Source organism: Strix uralensis, chromosome 6 (assembly GCF_047716275.1).
Source record: "Strix uralensis isolate ZFMK-TIS-50842 chromosome 6, bStrUra1, whole genome shotgun sequence".
Classification (NCBI taxonomy): Eukaryota; Metazoa; Chordata; class Aves; order Strigiformes; family Strigidae; genus Strix; species Strix uralensis.
The window spans coordinates 39493594-39513747 of record NC_133977.1 but is presented as its reverse complement, the minus strand read 5'-3'; positions in this window follow the sequence as shown (position 1 = coordinate 39513747).

The window sequence follows — 20154 nt, the reverse complement described above, 5'->3', positions numbered from 1 at the left end:
TGTTGACATATTTGCCGTTATCATTATTTTCTTTATAAATGATTTAATTTGAAGAAATTAATTTAATATTTCATTAAAGAAAGCTCTGTTGAAAATTTTTATTTCACCTTTATTTGAAAACATGCCTATGAATAACAGTTTTGAATGCTAGCATTATGGGGTAGCTACTTCTTATCAATTATAGAAATATGCGATAAAGGACACAAAAATACAATTTATTCGAAAGGACACTAGCTCAGAGGTTGCAAATGTAACTAGCTAAATTTTATTAATCATGATAATAACCAAATCCTAATTTGTTTTCATTGTATTTTATGAAAAAGCCCTGCAGAGAAGAGCTTGGTTAAGCTTTATGTTTATTCACTTCTTGTTAATAAGAGAAGAGTGAAATGTCTGGCAAATACCAATACATACCAAAGAGAAAATTTTAACAGTAGTATCTATTTTGTTGCTAAATTATTTCAGAAGTCTCATAGTCAGGAACAGTGAAGACTAGAGTAGACAAGACACTGAGGAAACAAAAGGCAAAACAGTCTTGTGATAATAGAAAAGCGAACAGGATGAATGTTTCCATTCTGTAGTGTTTTTATGCTAGACCAGTAAGTTATTGTAATCAAAGTAGTGAGAAAATCTCTTGTGGAGCTTTTGCTGCTACATTTTACCTACTTGCCATGGGTGTTTCAATATTATTTTATTAGATTAAACGACATCATGATTAGACTTTTATGAATGATAAACAAAGTAAATAATTTTAAATAAGGAACTTCAATATGTTTGTTCTTTACCTAGACAAAGGTTAATTATACTGTATTTGTTGACTCTGAAGACAAATAACCTTGTCAGGGGATGCCTAATTGCCAACCAATACCATATGTGCTTGCAGAGTTTGAAATATGCACTTGTATTCATAAAGGTAACTCAAGCCCAGAGTCAACGCTCCACATACAGCCAAATTTTGATTCTCTGGTAGAATTTGCCTGCCTGGCTCTTCTGGGGGCTTGAATTACTGCTTGGATGAAATGAACTGATTCAGTTCCACCAGATGAAATAGAAATTCCAGCTGTGAAGGACCTCTGAAGTGCAACCGTTTTCCAACACAGCTGACTCCAAGTTCTAGTTCAGATTCTTTCCCCATACAGGGCAGTAAGCTTTTATAAGCCACCGATCATGCTCCAGTAGAGGTTAAGCAAAGAATGATAGTTTTTTGCTCCCATCCTACAGAAGATGTTGGGTAGAACGTGCTAAATGGCAGATGGTCCATAACCAGAGTAGTGTGCTGCAATGCCTAGGAAGCGCTGATAATGCATCCAGGACAGATGTAACTTGTTTACAAATTTATTTTAGCTTGGGACACTGCTTTCTGCTGCTTCCCTTGATCATCACTGAATTTCAACATGTTATCACTAACAATCCAAGTTGAAGAGTAATAGGTAACATTTTGTGAGTAAAAGTATTCTCAGTAAATATTTTTAAAGTATTAATAAGTTTATTTTTAATTATACATTCCTCTACATTGCAAGAGTTCAAGCAAAAAGCTGGTCCAAAGACCAGCTAGATGCAGATGACATTTCCTCATCTCATTATCTAAGATAGCTAATGGTTTCTGAAGATTTTAAACGGGCAACAGTCAAGTCAAGTCTTGCTTAACTTTATGGACATAAGGAGCAGTTACACTGGAAATGCATGAGAACAAGCATGTAAATTCAAGCATATGCATTTGCTTACCCTTTCATGTGCATAAATTTACTTTAATCTTGACAGTTCTTAACAGTAATAAGTTAAGGATCACCAGCTTGTATGGGGGCTGGTTCTCAAAATGCCATCAGGAAATAAAAATACTCATCTTTGCTTTAGATTGCAGTATAATATAAGGGCACTGATTTCCCAGTACAGTAGTAGTATTTAAGCCATGCCTTGTAATTACTTACTTCTTTGGTGTCACACACATACATATGGTATTATTGATATCTTCATACAATATTTTAGTTATTGCCAGTCACTCTGACATATTTCTTTACTGTACTTGATTTTTTAAAATGAATATTTATATAGTAATGAATGGAGTAGACTTTAAATCAAATCATACTGATCTGATAAAGGTAGATCTCAGCACTAATATTATCCCACTACTACATTTGTGACAACTGAAAGAGTTCTACCAAAAAGGAAGAACAAAACTGCTCTCAAGCTGCTACTCTTGCATTGGCAGCAGCTCAGGAACAGTTATCTGAGACAGAAAAGTTTATTAAAAGTCAACTATCATCTTGGATTGAAAATATATTTTATAGTATCCACAATTTTTTTTTTTATAAACATGTTCCATCATCTCCTATTTACATCAATTGCAGATTTTTGATTAAAGGCAATTAGAAAGAAGCCACAAGTAAGACCCAGATCCAGACTTGTGCACCCAGAAGAGTTCACAGGCAAATGCAAACCAAAGTGAACTCTTGCAGATTTTCAAGTTCCCAAGACAGCCTCTTAAATAGGTTAATAAGGCACCTAAGGCCCAGCTGTTGCCCATGTTCAGAGATGATGCTATCATGCCTAGGCTGATTTTATACCACCAAGCAGTCAGGACCAGGGGAGTCTAGAAATGCCAGCTGAAGGAACACCTGAAGGTCATCTACTCTAGGCTGCTTGAAGCAGAATGATCACCTAAACCAGATCAGACTAGCCAGGGCCAAGTCCTGGAAAACCTCTGGAAGAGGAGCCACAGTCCACTCCTGCTGCAGAGGCAGGTGAGATGGCTGGACAGCCTCAGTTCAGTGCTCAGTCTGGCAGGAAAATGAGAGTAAACAAAAATGTATTTCAGAGCACTCCTGAGCTTCCTCAGAGGAGGTAGACAGAGCTGGTCACTAGAGGCCATCAGCCACATTAATGCAACAACATGCATGGAGTGCCCAAAGTGCTCCAGGTTTGCCAAGGAAATGTAAAGAAATGTGTTTAATGCCCACTTCATGCTGAAAACATTTACACCTCCCAGTTGGGATCTCTCAGCAGAGCCTCAATTACCTGACCAGTATATTACCTGTGGTCTAACGGGAATGACTCTATCCCCTCCTGGCAAGACTGTGCAGTCAACACTCGATTAATGAGAGCAAGCATACAGATGAGACAAGAAAAAACAGGTTTCCAAGCCTCCTTCACTGTTATGTTACAGCTGACAGCTTAAGCCTCTTGTGATGAGCTAACTGTGGCCTTTATGTAAAACATGTCTTTTGTCCACCAACCAGCTACATTAAAATTAATAAAAATGTGAAGAGGAGGTCTTAGATTAATTAGCAATTGAGTATGGGCTACACTTTCATTATCTGTAGATTTTAGGCAGTTGCAAGATCTCTTCAGTGCATAACACACAGCCAAAAAATGAGGGCATGCATTTAGAAATCTCATAAATTTATATTGCACTCTGCGTATATATTGTGGTTTGTATGTACCACACACATTACAGCACTGAACGAAGCTAGTATTACAAAATTATATTGCAATTTACCTTTCTAGAAGACACTGCTATAAGCAATGTCCAGTTTTCACTCTGGCTCTATGTTACCTCTAATTTTCCAGCTGGCTTGAGTGAAGCAAAAGAAGGTCAAGCGACCAGTCCAAAATTATACAGCCACTCCAAGGCTCATCTGGCTACCAGGGCTTGCTTCATCCATTACACCGCCCAAACTCCTTACACCACACAACCTCCCACAGAGCAATGACAGAAGATGCCAGTGAGATTGCCAGTTATTTTTCTCTATTAAAGCCTTATGATGTAGTATTTTTTATCTTCTAGTTTTAATTTAGAAACCTTCTAGGCTGAGGCTGCTGCTACACAGACTTAAGAGAGGAAATACCATAGAAGTACTCAAAGTAATATAATGTATCATGACTGGCTTGTTACAGCTACATTTGTTTTATAGTCTTCCTGGTCTGAAATTGTTAAATTGAGTTCTTGACTTGGATGAAGCACTGCAGAAGGGACTTTGAAACCACACTGACAAAGAGATGGAGGGCTAGAGTCCGTTCCCACAAAATCATCCATTAAATCCTTCAATAAGTGCAGGGTGAGGTCGGGAATGTCCCGATGCAGCAGCACAATGCTGGTTGCAGTGACCCTCCTTCAGTGGGTTAGAAAGCCATTTTTTGAGGAAGACAGACTCTGTCCTGGTTTTACCATCAAACTGATGACAGTCAGAGCCGGTGGAGGCTAGAAGATCTGACACTGAGAACATCTAGATTTTTTGTAGGCTGATCACATTTTTCAAGTGCAAATGTTGAGGCACTTTGAAAGTGAACTGCATATAAGCAATTTAAATGAATTAAGATCTGTAGCTCATTTGTAACCCAGTATTTTTAAATGTAATTAATAGCATATCAAATGGATTGGTCTTCTAAGACAGGTGAATTATCAGAGACATGGCTGTTATGTACTACAAATACTTTTTTTGTAACATGCTAGGTTTTCTGAAGCTCAACCATGCTGTGATGTGAGTGACTGCTGAAAATATTAGAGATTTCTATCTTGTATTGTTACTGTTATTATTATAAAAATTGTATAAATACTCAACCTTTGACTTTCAGTTCTAGCAAAAAGTATTGTGTGTCCCTTACATTGATACAGCAACTGTTGTACATGGAAAACCAGAGAAGTGATTTTTTTACATTCATTGAAACTATAGGGTGAAACGACTGTTTGAGAGGTTAAATCCCAGTTTGAGCTGCAAGTCAAGTGAAACAAGGAAAAATTTTGATGAATCAGATTTAAGAATGTTGCTGTAATGAAGGATAATTATGATGATGGAAATTAAGGACAGAATTATGATAATTGAAAACTCTGTTGTGGCAGATATTAAAAGACGCTGGAGTTCCGGGTCTGTTAAACATTACCATTAAAACCCTGGTAATTAGAAATACTTGACAAAGGATGGGTGAACATTTAGTAGAACAAAACCTTAACTATTACTTTCTGATAATCTCGTTAAATTGCACACTGTTTTACATGTTTAAGTCTTCCATGACTGAGACTGCTTGATGGCATAGTTAAGTTTCCAGCATCTAAACCTTCCAATTGCTTTAGAAATAGATTTAACTAAATAAAAAAAAAAAAAAAAAAAAAGAGAAGAAAATACTAAAAAACTTCTTGCACGTCAGACCACTGCTCTAATCAAACACAGACCAGATATTTAAAGGTTGAATTGCCATGAAAGTTAGCTTGTGACCCTCTTCTTCACATTTTATGAGTGAAATTTCCCAACTCCTATATAGCTGTCTAAAGTTCATTTCAGGCTGAGCTTGTGGCAGTACGGTATGCACTAATTCTACTCTCTTTAGCGAATTTTTGGGGTGTTTTTTCTCTGAGCAATGGGTCTGCTTATGTTCTCTACTTTGAGAGATATCCTTAGTTTCTTTTTCCTTGGGTTACACAGAAAGCTGCTTTCTCATCATCTGTGCAGAAATCAAGTGCAGTAAAAGGTCATTCAAAAGACCAGGGACATGTATGATCCAAAGGTTATTTTCATACTGGGGTACACCAAGGAAGTTAGGTAAGGCTTGTGTAATTTATGAATTATTTTAGACAATTTGAAAATGAAGTCATTTGGGACCTGGAACACAAAGAAGAAAGGAATAGCTAGAATATTCCTATTAGAGCTATTTTAACAGAATTTACCACTTGACCAGCAAGTAGCTCCCATCATTCTCAGGGCAGTATGGTGTCTGACCCTGTAAACACATAATCCTGGCAGCCCTGGTGAAGAAGTCATTGTGACCATAGCAACACACTGCAGTGTGAAGTATTTCTGCACCTCCTCAGCTCCCATCCTGGCACTGCTGGGGACACAGACCAGCTGTGCATGACTGATCCTGTTTATGTCACCACTATTTTAACTCCACATTACAAACCTTGTTTCCCCTGCAAAGAGCATCTGCTCTCTGAGTGACATGTTTTTAATGTGCTGATTTATCATTGTCATATACGGGATTTTTATTGCTGAAATTTGAATATTGTATTTAAGGCACTTTTGTGATTACAGATGTTTTACATATAAATTGCCTTATATTACAAAAAATATATTCTGTACTTCTCAAGCAGTCTCATTCTCATGTGTTTTACATTTTTATACCTTACTCGGCATGGCTAAGTGGATGTGAATGGCTGTCTGCTTGGGATAACTGCAACTCAGGCTTCAGTGCATTAGCAACTGCCCCTTGATCACGCATGGGCCGTAGCAGTTGAGGAAACATGCTGGAAACAGAAGTTTGGGTCCTGCCCCCAGATTTCAGCTGTATCTGCACTGTGGGTGCCCCAAAACTGACATTTCTGGAAGCTCCCACTAAGGCCAGAAATGCCAGAGGCTGCAAATGCACTGTCATCTCCCCACAACCTGGCTGGAGGTAACTAATGCAGCCTCAGGCAGAGCACACTGCACGTGAGCTGCTGACTTGGAGCCATCTCTGCACAACGTTGGAAGGGGCAGGGAACGGGAATAAAGGCTTGTGGGACCTCTGTGAGGCAGTGCAACTGGAGGAGCGCTCCGAAGCTGTCAGACCCTAAAGGATGACGAGAGGAGGCTGACTCCTGCCTTTGGCACTGCTCAGAGGAAACAACACAGTGTTGGACCGGTTTGCAGCCACACAGTGACAGCCACGCTCTCTCAGAGAGGGACTGTTTGCAGCCTGTGACACCGAGGAGCTGCTGGTCTGCTGTGCAAACAGGCTGGTGTGCCGCCGGTCTCTGCGGTGCCCAGGAGAAGCTGGGTGCAGCAGCAGCACCAGGCCGGCTGGCAAGAGGGCGGCCAGCCTGGCCCTGCCTCCTACCCTCACCTGGGCTGGTGACCACTACGGATGTGAACAGTCCAGCAGCTCAATTCATAAAAGAGTGGAAAAAATAGTATTATCAAAAGCACGTTGATGTAGATATATGCCTGTTCTGAAGTCTACTTTACTGTAGATCATTAAGCCACTCATGTCAAAAGTTGCTTGGACTCCTAGGTCTTGATAAAGGTGTTGTCTTATCCAAGAAATAGGTTTGGTCCTAAACTTTTCTAGATAGCATCTAATATTCATAATCATTTATTGCTTTCTTAGCATTATAATATAGAAACACTGAGACCTAAACAAGTACTACAAATTTCCACTCTTGCTGGCATCAGAAATATTGCTTGCTTCATGTTTCAGACTTTGAGTTCCTATAAAGTATTCCTGATGATATGTGCCAGCTAACTAAATACATGGAGCAACTCAAAACGCGTGCACTGAAATATGTCATACCTCAAATATAAGCTAGTCTCCAGATATCATGTCAGACCATAATTGATTGAATATCGTCAACTGAGAAAACACAATTCTCAAACCACCTTTGGATGACCATTTCCAGCTGTTGACTGACCATGTCATGCTGCAATGGCTATAATAGTTTTTAAAATAAGCCAAAATATTAACTACAACTTGGTTTAGTGCTTGTAGAGAGAGACTTCACCCTAAAAATGCTATTTCCCACCTCTAGCTCCCATCCAAAAGGGGAAACACCATCAAATCTGTGATGGGGTTTACTACTCCTTTGTGGGACCTTACTCCATGACAGCCAAACAGTCAGGAGCTGAGCTGTTGCTTTTCTAGATGTGACCAGTTGCTTCAGAAGAAAAAGGACGCAATACAGACTGCAAAACAGAGATGTGAGAGTCAGAAAATCTAATAAAGTATCTGCTCAGGAAGGGACAGGAACAAAGAAGAATGAAAGTGTTACAAGAACTGAAAAAAAAAAGGAACAGGGTATTGCTGGTAAAGAGCATGAGTAATTAGGTTATCCCACATAAGCTGCAGAGAAGACTGGAAATCCCAGAAGGAGGTAATTACACGACCAGACCGGGGCTGGAGCGCAGCTTGTAGCAGACTGAAATTTCTGGAAAAGAGATCCTTCGAAGAAATATTTCTTCCTGTTTGTGAGAAGGGGCCCTTTCTCCTGTCACCAGCATTTTCATCAAGACAATTGTAAGAATGTTTAATTTAATATATATATGTATCAGTAACATTTATTTCTACAAGAATGAATATCAGGATGCTGCAGGAAATAACCTGTAAGTGCAGTTCTAGGAGCTGCAAAATCCTAAAGCAACTTTTCCCATAGCTGTTGTGTGCAGCCTGGCTGCCTCCCAGGGAGCGCAGAGCAAAGTAGTTGAAATAACACCACCATCTACTGGGCAGCCGGTTAATACAGCGAACGGAGAGGCCGGATTGAGACGAAAGCGTGTGCGACTCCCACGGCTTCTTTGGTACATACTAGAAGATGCTTGGTAAGCCCTCATCATGTAATTCTTCATTATTTTTATTATTAATGTTGACTGATGCTTTTCCAGGCTGGTTTCTGTGTAAGAAATAGCTAAATAGATGCGTAATAAAAATTGACTGCCTTGCATGGCATGAGTAGGGAAATGGGGAACATTTTTAATAACATTTCTGTGCAGGGAGCAGCACCAGTACAGCAGCTGTGCCCTGTAAAAGATATATTAATTTGATTCCCATCAGGATTGATATTATTTGCTCTTACAGATCTGTTGCTAAGTCACATGCAGTTGCACACATGAAGCCTGCAAAGCAGAAACCTAGAAATAGCAACGTCCACTGACAAGTTAAGATGCATGCTATGGCCAGATGTGGGAAACAGCATGTAACAAAGACCCAGAAATTATTCTTGCAGGAAGTATAAATGCTGCAGGATTTCTTGCTGTTGGGTGTATTAGAATTACTGTGGCCTCCTTCCACGCTTATTTCTGATACAAATCATTTCCAGGAACAGTGTGGGGTATCTGTGATACATAGGTGGTATTTTGAAAAAACGAGCTAAAAAGCTACAAGCCTGTCAGCTCAGCTAACATGGTTAAGGCATGTCATTTTCTATAGCCTAAGGAAAAAACAAGGATGATGTGGCTGGTATCACATGGAGCATTTTTGCCGCCCCCTCCCCCACTGCCCAAAGGACCAGAGACATTGGATCAGGAGAGAATAGCTTCCACTGGAGTCAGAAACAAGGCTAAAACACGTGTCCATTAGTGTGGTGAGACAATCTGTTGCTGTCCCTTAATTTAGATGAGTAACAGCCCTCACATGAAAGACAGTGAGATATCCTCCTTCTGCAGAGGAAGAATTGCTGGAGCTATGCAAGACCCCCCACTCCATCAGACCTTTGAGTTTTTATAGAGTTATAAAAGCTGTTAATGCCTCTAGCTATTTCAGCCCCCCACGGAGTAAAAGAAAAAAAAGGATGAAGTCCGTAAATCTTCTCATGCTCCTGGTAGGTGCTACCAAAATTTAAAATACTTTCTTTCCTGAAATGTCCAGAGGAGATGCAATCTGCTACCTGAGCTGCAAAGATTGCCTGGAGGCAGGGCAGTGCCACCCACAAGGAAATGCTGCTGGGTGGGGGTCATGAGGCTGGATGAAGAACATGGCCATTTTGTTACGGGATAGGTCAAGACTGGGGGAACAGTGGTTAATGCAAGGCTAAGGATAGACACAAGTTTAGGCCAGGTTCTGTAATGGTATGGGCATAGGTACGGCTACAGCATCCCTCCTGGGGGCCTTGCCAGGGCTTTCTTCTGTAAAGGTCAGTGCAACCACAGCTGAAAAGACTCACTGGGGATATTTAAGGTTTTTTTCTGGGTGGCTTTTAGATCAGATTCTATTTAATATTAACGTATACTTTTACAGCTGAATGGTGGCAAATCCCTAGCCTCAGAAAACTACTTTCCCTCTCAGAAAAAAAAAATCCTTCCATCTAATATATTTATTCACTTATATTTACATATAAATGAAAATTAATAGCATCAGATAGTGAAGGAGCATTTTCTCTGTCACTAGCAGAAGCAACAGTAGATCCTGTGCATTTATTATTATTAAATGTTATCGGTGTCTGTCACACATGAATGAAGCCGCACCAGGAGTTGATTGTCTATCTTATACAGAAAGAACATGGAAGACAATTTTCTACGCATTTTTTAAACCTGTTACCTATCCCCAAGCTATCCGCTTGCTTATGCCAAGGTATCTCTATTGTCCCTGAGATGTATCCGCCTCAGCACAGTTTCTAATACTATGCAGGCAATGTTCTCAGCAAGCTTGCATGAAATTTATAAGTTCAGCAGAACTACGCAGGAATTATTTTCAATAGGACAACTGAGAGCAATCATATTACTTAATATCATAATGTCAAATGAGAGATTATTGTAATAGTGCCAAAATATTTATCAAGTAATGTAGGGAGAGTATATTTTCAGCTCAGTTGTGAAATGACCGCATATGAACACCTGGGATCCTGTAAGTATTTTTGACCTGAATGACCTTCAAGCTGTGATAACTCCACAGACTTTGTGTGTGGAAGCAAAGGAAGGGTATTGCTTCTCCTGATGATGCTGCTTCAAAGAACATCACATGGAGAAAGGAGACATGTTTTAATGCGGTATTTCAATTGGATCATCTTAAATAGTTCTGTACGCTTTGCAATTTCTTTCTTGCAAATACCAAGTGCCAGGCTTTTTTTCGCATATTTTTCTTGATTTGAAGTATGCTGTTTATTTTGAAGTGTCAATTTATTTCTGCCATCCTGTGTATATCATCAAGGCAAGCTGCTTTAGTTAACCCAGGAAAATATTCTTTACTGGGAATACAAACACTAATAAAGTTATCGGTGCAATAAATTATTTTCTTTTGTATGGAGATCAAGTAATTCAGTGCTTACTTCAGAAAAGAAAATACAACCTATATTGTGAGTCCATTAGCAGCAACAACAAATCTTTTCTGGCTCTAGAGGAAGAATTAATTATTTACATGTTTCTCATTAACTTTTTACCTACTGTTAACAGTAGGTTTTTAAAAGAATTCCTTTCTGTCTGTGATCAAAGTTTTCAACAAGCCCATTTACAAACAGTATATTTAGCCATTTTTAATTATTTGCAGTCTATCACAAAATGGCATTTGCAATTTGTAAGCATTGCTGAAACGCTGCAGGTATTCCAGAAATTCCTGACAAGTCTTTTTGAGCTTTTACTCACTGGCCCTTGACGTGCTGTTGGATCCTGTGCTATTGTATCAGATACCATGTATATCTTGTCTTCACCTTACAAAAAATAGCAAATTTCATGAAAGACTTGAAGTTGTCTGCACACTCATCCATGGAGCCGACAAACAAGTATTTCTCTGGAGTTGTATCTCTACTTTAGCATATCCTGGTAGCACTGTTAGTGGGATTTAGGGCAACAGAACATGGATCCATACTGCTATTTTAGGAAAAAGTCCCAAGTTTTCCAGCTAAACCTGGACTCAATTTTGGCAACACAGTCTCAGAGAAACTTGTGATAAAAATGGTCTTCACATTTCATCTGAAAATCTTGTAGAATCAGACAAATTCTCAATAATTTTAAAAAACAGGCAAAATTTGACTGTCTTTTGGTACCATTTTACCTCACATCTTAAAACCTAGAGAAGCCATACAATATCCAAAGATATTTCCATTTATTGTTCAATTTATTGAACCACTTGGACTCTCATGTCTCTTGAGCTTGTGAAACTGTATCCTTTACTAATCAATTCACCTTCCAAATATTTTAAATAAATTTTTTAAAAAATAGAGAAGGGTGGTATAAGAGGAATTAGATTCTTAGATTTATTGAGTCATGCCAGACAATGGACCGTGCCTTCCCAAAACGGCTGTGGAGTTTTCTTTGTATCACTGATGTGCCTTATTCCCCATTTGTTCACCTTCAGTACCTAGCGCGTGGCTCTCTAGGGCCAGGATCCTTATTCAGGGGCAGAAATGTGTTTTTCATTCAAAGGCTGAAAATATGGCTAATGCAACAGTTCCTGCACCATGAAACAGCTGATTTCTGTTCTGTGACCCACTCCGAACTTGAGAGACTTATCTGCGATGCGACAAGCCAGGCTGTTGTTCATCTTGTCGAGCACTGCCCAGCACCAGCTGCTTCTGAGGAAAGTTCAGCAAACTTGATAATGAGCACTGGGGGAATAACAGAAGTTTCTTCTTCAGCTGAACAGTAGTTGGCTTATGTCTTAAATATTTTATGTCATTATACACTCAAAGATGCTGTAAAAGGTCTATGTAAGCTCTTGGTTTCCATACAGGTTTTTAGCCTGCATTTAAACACATACAGTAAATTCAGTGCTATGTAATGCTATTGAATATCACAGATTTAAGATTTATTACCAAAGGAAATTGCACTGAAACAATTTATTGGAAACATAACAAAACCTGTGACGTGATGATGGATGACTTTGTTCTCTAGTCTTAGACCAATTATTTAACAAAGCATTTGTTACGCTTGACTTTAGGCCAAGCAACGATGTAAGTTGACATATTCTAGAACAATTTAAAAAATGGACAATTTCTAACACATTAGAGACCCTACAAAAGAGCAAAGCACATTTAGATAGACTTATAAAATCAGCTATCTTGATAACTTAGCCAGTGGTATTTAGTCATAATTTAGCCATTGATATTTAGTCAGTTGTACTAAGTGTATAACAAAATGCTGTAACAAAATGAATCATAAGCTCCATGTCCCTTGATACTACTTATTGAGTTAACTCTTCAGCAAGATGCCATTACCTGCAGTGATTACAGGTTCGCAGCATGGAAGTCAAAAGCAAATTTGGCAGTGGCAAACTCCTGCTTCTTTTTTATAGTTGAAGAGGAATCCTGTAACCTGGTCTGCTTCAGCCTGGACCAGAGTTTTATAAAGCTCTGTGCATGCTGGGGAAAAAAAGGTTTCATTCCTCCTGTGCAATTTTCTGAGAACTTATTTAGCTTCATACAGTCTGCCCAGCTGGGTAGGCAAAGGGTTCAGCCCAAATTTTCTGAAAGTATTTTGAATGCTGAAGAGAGATCTGCAGACCATTATTTTAGGCTAATAAATAATATTAGACTAATGATATGTGCCAACAGGAAGCAGTTAAAGGAGTGTTTTATTGTGGATAATGTACGCAGAGCAAGTCTGTCCTACTTTCTACTTCTGAAAAAGTGCTTTACGCTGCTCTGGCACTGAACTCCAAGCAAAAGGGCCTGGGCAGCCCCATCAGACCACTCAGCTGGAGGATGAGAAGAATCAGTCAGGATGAAACAACAACAAGCATCACCTTTTCTACACAGCTATTAGAGAAATAGCTGCTTTAATGGGTTTTCAACCATTAAAAGGTAGAATTAGAGGCTGAATTAGTGTATTCAATTAATAGGCAGTCAGCTGTGTAAAACCTATCATGTGACATTGATGCTCTAAAATCCAAACAGGTAAATGTGTTTAAAGTCCCTAATAAAGCAAAAATGTTCTTGGTTTTATATAAATAGATACCATAATGCTTGTATGACATTTGCTGTGATAGACTACTAATTTCAAGTACCTGCACTGCATCAGTTTGAGCCAAGATGAAAAATAAAACTGGAAAATAAAATATTTTCTCTGCTGCATTTGTATTGTTTTCATGAACGTTCAGAAGCAGTGATTGCAGAATTGTTTGGTGGTCAATAGCTAATATCATGATGCCAGTAAAACTGAAAGGATAAAAAAGCAACTGTAGAAGGGAACAATGGAAATAACTAACTGTACGCAAGATCTGAATTTTATGAATATTAGAAGCCAAGGGCTGTTGTACTCAAGGTGAAATGTCCCTTAAAAAAGTGGCTAAGAACAGCTAATCCAAAATGAGGTCATAAAAATGTCGATGCTTGTTGAAATGGATGACAACAGAAAAGTTGGGCCAAAAGAAAAGAAACGTTCAGAAAATAGCCTGAGAGGTCTGTGTATAGTGTGAGACAGCAACACAATTATTTAAGAGCAGCCCATTATCTACTGCCCAGAAAGCCAAACAAGTTTGTAAAGTAGAGTTATGATTCCAATTTATGTGATATTTGGAATGAATGCTTACCCCAGTGAAAAAAAAAAAAAAAACAGCACAAAATAAAACCTGTTCTAGAACCTTCATTCCCTCTAAAATGTTACTGGTCTATAACAATAAATATTATTCTATTAATTTCATATTACTAGGTTTTCAAAGGTAGGTGAATCAGATGAGATCTCTTCACAAGAGATGAATTTACGAGACAACTGTTATTTATAAGAACTGAAATACTGTGTTTGGAGTGCTTCTGTTTTTATTTAGCACCTGCTTTTCCCTGCACACAATTTTCTTCAGAAATATTCAGTAATGAATTGATTTTTACCCATCTCAAAAGATGAAAACCTGGAATTTGCAAAATGTCTGGTTGAGAATACTGAATGGAGGAAGCCTCGTGGAAAATAAATTATTGGGCTGGCTATAAATTGGCCCTTAACTCCCGTGAGGTCTTTCTGAGCTCTGTTGGAAACTTGCTTTTCCTGTGGGGTGATGTGTATAAATCAGATTAACTCCACTGAGAGCAATGAAGTAAATATATCTGAGAGAATCCAGCCCTGTATTTCCAACATTTCTCTAGTTTCAGTTATTTTCAAGGTGGGCTAAAGCCTGTGGCCACTTAGAGGTTTATGACCATATTAGCAGTAAAAAAGTTGAGATTTTGAAAAAACAGTTTCTGTAAGAGGTGAAGGAGAGTCTCCCATCCATGGCCGAAGTACCATGTTTATGACTTGTATTTCAGCAGCTCCTGTTCCACCTTCCAAGGCAACACTAACCACCAACACATGATATTCCCCACATATCTTTTCTAATATAAAAATTTTATAATTATTGTTTAATCCAGAAAAGAGAAGCTCATGAGATGTACCACTGCCCTTTTTTCTTGAAATTGATGTATTCTGTAAAATCCCAGGAGGAAGAAGTTTTAGAAAAAAGCAAAAGAGAAAAGGAGGGAGCAGAGTTCCCTGTGGATGATAGTTGAGGTGCTATGTCTGATTTATAGGTCTGGAAAATATTTGCAATGCTCATATTATACTTGTTCTGCGGATAAAGAGAGGATTTAATTCACTAGTACTATCAATCTGTTACCTTTCAAGGCAGTAAATTCACTAAATTCACTAAAAAAAGCAATTCAGCTTCATGGAGTTGTTGTAATATATCATTTATCATTTACTGTATGTAAGTACCAATAGCACAAACATTTAAAATCATCAACAGAACTATAAAGAGATGAAAGAAAAATGTTTCAGAATAAATCTCTGTCTTTTCCAAAGCAACCTACTTTGTGATAAGGTTATAGAGTGAAACATATGTTACTGGGAGCTTGAAATAAAATTCTTATTTGTTCCATTGCAAATGTTTTAACAAAATTGTTAAAACTCATTTCCCATTTGTGTATGATACTGGTGGCAGGAAGAAGAGGGAGAATTTTAAAAGTAGGCTAATATGCCTTGATTTCTTCTGCAGTGATGTTTCTCTGGGGAATTTCTGAGAGACCCTAAAACTATACACTATGGGGAGCATCCTATGGAGTCCTTACTAAATCTGCTGGGATGCCTGTCTCTTAAAGCTAAACTTTAGAGTTAATCTGATAGTGATGAATATCCCCATTAATTCTTAGATTAACCGGTCATCTCTGAAAAGAAATAATATTTACAATCGTTTTCTTTCTTGAATGAATGTAGAAAGGCAATTGAATCAAACTGGGGGACTGATCTATGCTGTAATACTCGCATTTCTCTGCTTCTATTTTCATTTGTCCACTAGTTAGCCATATTTTATGTTTTGATACAATTTATATTGTATTTTTGGTATAGCTATGATGTGGGGTTTTTTACTCCCAGCATCTCTTGCTCGTTCAGCAGTCTAAAAGCCTTGAAGAGGCAACATCTGTGTTGAAGAAGTAAAAGCAACCATCAGGTCTGCTCAAGAGGAGCCCTGCCAAGGCCACTTGCAGTAATCGAGCTTTCTTTGAACACAACATCTGCTTACATAGACTCTCTTACAAGATCAAATTGTAATGGCCAAGATGGAAAAGGAGGATGAAAGAAGAGATGACAGATATATGGATAGTCAGTTTTAATGGCTGGTTGTATGCTGGTTTTAACCCAAGCCAAATTCCCACTTTTTTTTATTAAACCTGGTGGTTCTCTTCTGATTCTCATTATTACTCCTGGCTGGAAGATCAGGGGGGGATTGGCACTGCACTGGTTGCCCTTTATGGTTTTGATTTCTTCAAAAAGAAAAGTTTCAGAAAAAGGCTGAATGAAATGGTTCGAGGTAGGAGCAACACCTTTTCACTTCTTGCCTTTCTTTCTGCTGCTAATACTGATGAAAAACTCCTGTGAAATGCCTTTCTGCTGTCATTTCAAAGGAAACTGTTTCCTAAATGGAAAGCTGATTCAGCGAGAAAATTCATTCTGCAATTTTCCTAGTAATAGTGATATTTGTATTGATATTATCTGTCCATAATCAAGGCTATGAGTAGCCATTTTTCTTACACTTTCTTTCTCAAGATAAGTGAACGCTTAAGGACAACAGTTCCAGTTCCTTTTCCCTACTATATTCTGTGTTATTGGACTAATCCAACAACGTAAAAGTGTTTTGAGAATTTCCACTCCACGTGAATATTGTGATACTTCCATACTTACTAATTTTGCAAAAGAACAATCAAAATGCAGTTTTTCTTTTAATCAAGTGATTCATTTCACCTAAGTTGCACAATAAATGATATTTGCAGAAGCTGAAGCAGCTCCTTGTGGAAGACAGGACCATGACCAATTCAGGCACCAGAGCAGCTTACGAAAAATAAAAGAAATACTGAGCTGATCTAGGAACAAAAAAGATTTCTAAAAAATTTATCTCCTTCCTACTGATTTTGTGGAAATCATATACTTTTCTGAAAATGGATTCTTATGAGAAATCCCCAGCCAGTTCCAATATACACAGTTTGGACATGGGCATTCTCTTTTTCTTAGTATTTGCTAATTGCTAATCTCTTCACACAGAAAAGTCATTTTTAGTTTTAGCTGCTGAGCAACAAGCACCATGCTCTTGGATATGTCTTAGGGCACTCTGGAGCAGAGGTGAATTGCAGATGTGGTTTAAATTGACATCTCTGCAACAGTTTGGTGTTTTCCAGTAAAGTAAGGGACTCGTATGAAGAATGCATACCTCAGTCATGACTGTGCCCTAGCACACACAAGTTCACAAGGTGCTCAGCTCACATATAGCTCACCTGCCCTGGCAGAGGTGTCCATTCGAGAGGGCACTGATGGAACATGCTGCAAATTTAATAAGGGCATGCTGCATCCAGCTAAGGTTCAGATGGCTGGGGCAACACACATGGCAAACCAGTGAAGAGAGCAAAACAGAGGTTCATCCCCCTGCACGCCCAGAGCTGTGGGTGCACCACATCAGGTCAGGGATCACATCCAACTTTGATCCACGTCAAGGGACAGTGTAGTTACAAGGAACTGATTTAATTCCTCTAATAGGTTCACTTAGGTTTTCTCAGAGCCCAAGCACTCGTGCTCTGTATACCCTTAAAAAACTTGGAGATAATGAATAGGTTTCTTCACTTTATCTCTGCTTTAGAGTCTGAACTCCCACAGTTTGGCCCACTGGCTAATGAGAAGTGATGCACTGAAAGCCATTAGAGCTCTTCCACAGGGAATTCGAAACTGAAAGATAAACATACCAAATGATTGAACGTACAAATCACTCACCATACTCCCAGAGCTGTGCAAAGGGGGAGGGGAAATATGCTTTTGTATAGTGAATTATTACCCTAAAAATCACAACTAGTCCTCACTTAATTTAAGAGCTTGGTCCTGTAAATTACATGTACTCCTTTTAATATTTTCTGAAGAACTGGAAATGCTGTGTTCTATACATTAGAACACAAAGCAAAGGAAAACACAAGCTCTAATCACTATGTGACCACTGTTTATTTTCCCAAACTATGCATAAGCTTAGATGAAGTTCTTACCATTTAATATCACTCACCTGTGCAGTCTTGAAATAAGACAAGTGAGATAATGTGTAGTTATTTGGGCTAACGAGGCCCGTGAATACTGTACTTTGGTTATAATAAGTGTGCTTGGCATTTCTCTAAATTAATGGTCAGAGATGACTAAAAGAAATAGGAGCCAACAGCAGAGAGAATCCCATGCCTGACCCCCTTCTCATCCCTTTCAGGAAAACCCTTTGTGGGGGGCACTTGCTGGAGACTGCTGGGACTCAGCTACAATCCATTTTGCCAACCTTTCTACCCTGCTTGGAAGCTGCAGAAAGGATTACAAGAGTCAGTGGCAGCAGCTAGCCTGTATCAACAGAGCAGGTATTGCCCTGGGAGCACAGTGAGTTTATTCCCTGTCACTGGACAGGTATTTTTGATTGGATAAAACAAGCAAACAAAAATGCACAGAGGGGGTTTTTGGCACATGTAAATGTGTAAATTCAGACTCGTAAAAAAATTTATACTACTTAGTGAAGACATCTTTTCCCTTTGAAGGACTCTGTCCTACTAGGAAAGTGTGTGTACAAGCAGGGTCATGCTCTCTATGTCACCCATGAATAACAAATCTCTTCTCTGCCTAGAAAGCCACCCCAGGGGACAGCCTCATAGTAAGGGTATTCCTCATAGGAAGCAGAAGGAAGTAAACCTGGACTGTCGTTTTTAGAACAGTTTTTAATGAGCATGTCAGAGCTTAAAAGCATTGTAAAACTTCCTGCTGGCTCAAATGCAGAAGGAAAGTGCTAGCCACACTCAGTTTTTGAGAAGAGGAACATGGTATGCCCTTCTCCTTGCTGGGGTGCTGTGGTTTGAACTCAGCCGGTAGCAAACTGCCACGTGGCCAGTTGTTTACTCCCCCCTCCCCGTGAAATAGGGGAGGGACAGGAAAAAAAAAAAAAATTGCTAAATAACAAATATTTAGTTAGCAAAATAACAACAATAATGATAGTAGTCCAAAACAGGTAAAATGCAGCAGTGGCTCACCGAACGGCGACCGGTACCGATCTCGTCCCCAGCCCGCCCCGCCGATCCGGATCCGAAACCGAAACCGAAACCGAAACCGAAACCACTAAGGTCCGTCAGAACGCACGTGCCCGCCTATACGCGGCGCTCTGAGGTCACGTGACATGGGATGGTCCAATGACCGATGAGGACCCAGCACCTCCGCCGTGCTCCCTCTCAGCCCATGGAAAGTTAACTCTGTCCTGGCCCAAACCAGGACATGGGGGAAACCCAGGAAGATGAACTCTTCCACATGACCTTCAGAAGATACCTGAGTGATGGGATTCATCCCTCAAAACTTCACTATATCCCAGGACTTCTGCGTACAACTCAGACCTCCTACACTGACTTGGGAGCCTGAGCATTTCACAGAATCACGGAATCATCTAGGTTGGAAAGGCCCTTGAAGATCATCTAGACCAACCATCAACCCAACATTAACAGTTCCCAACTACACCATATCCCTCAGCACTATGTCGACCCGACTCTTAAACACCTCCAGGGATGGGGACTCCACCACCTCCCTGGGCAGCCCATTCCAACACCTAACAACCTGTTCTGTAAAGAAATGCTTCCTAATATCCAGTCTAAACCTTCCCTGGCACAACTTGAGGCCATTACCTCTTGGCCTATTGCTTATTACTTGGTTAAAGAGACTCATCCCCAGCTCTCTGCAACCTCCTTTCAGGTAGCTGTAGAGGGCGATGAAGTCTCCCCTCAGCCTCCTCTTCTCCAGACTAAACACCCCCAGTTCCCTCAGCCACTCCTCGTACGACATGTGCTCCAGACCCTTCACCAGCTTTGTTGCCCTTCTCTGGACACACTCGAGTAATTCAATGTCCTTTTTGTTTACTATTTGATACTTGTAATAAAGTGTCACAAAGTCACCTCTCTGGAGGCCTTCAAGGTATTTGCATTTTTATCATTATGTTATCATTCAGTCCCATCCTGAGGTTTGGTTCTGCATCTGATGAAAAAAGCAAAGACTGTTGTTCTTAATACTCTTCACACAGCCTTCCTACCTCTGCTTACCTCCCCCTGGGCTGCCCTGTCCTCTCTGCCCCAAGGCAGCACAGGTCCTCCAGCCCATCCCCAGCATTACAGCACCGAGTGGGACATTGCAGACAAACACTGTCTCTTTTTTATAAACTGAAGAGATCTGAATCCCTAACATGCGTATCCATCAAACAATTTTTGGCCAAGTCTGAAATGCTGCTGCCAGCTTCCAGCTGTGACTTTTGGCTTGT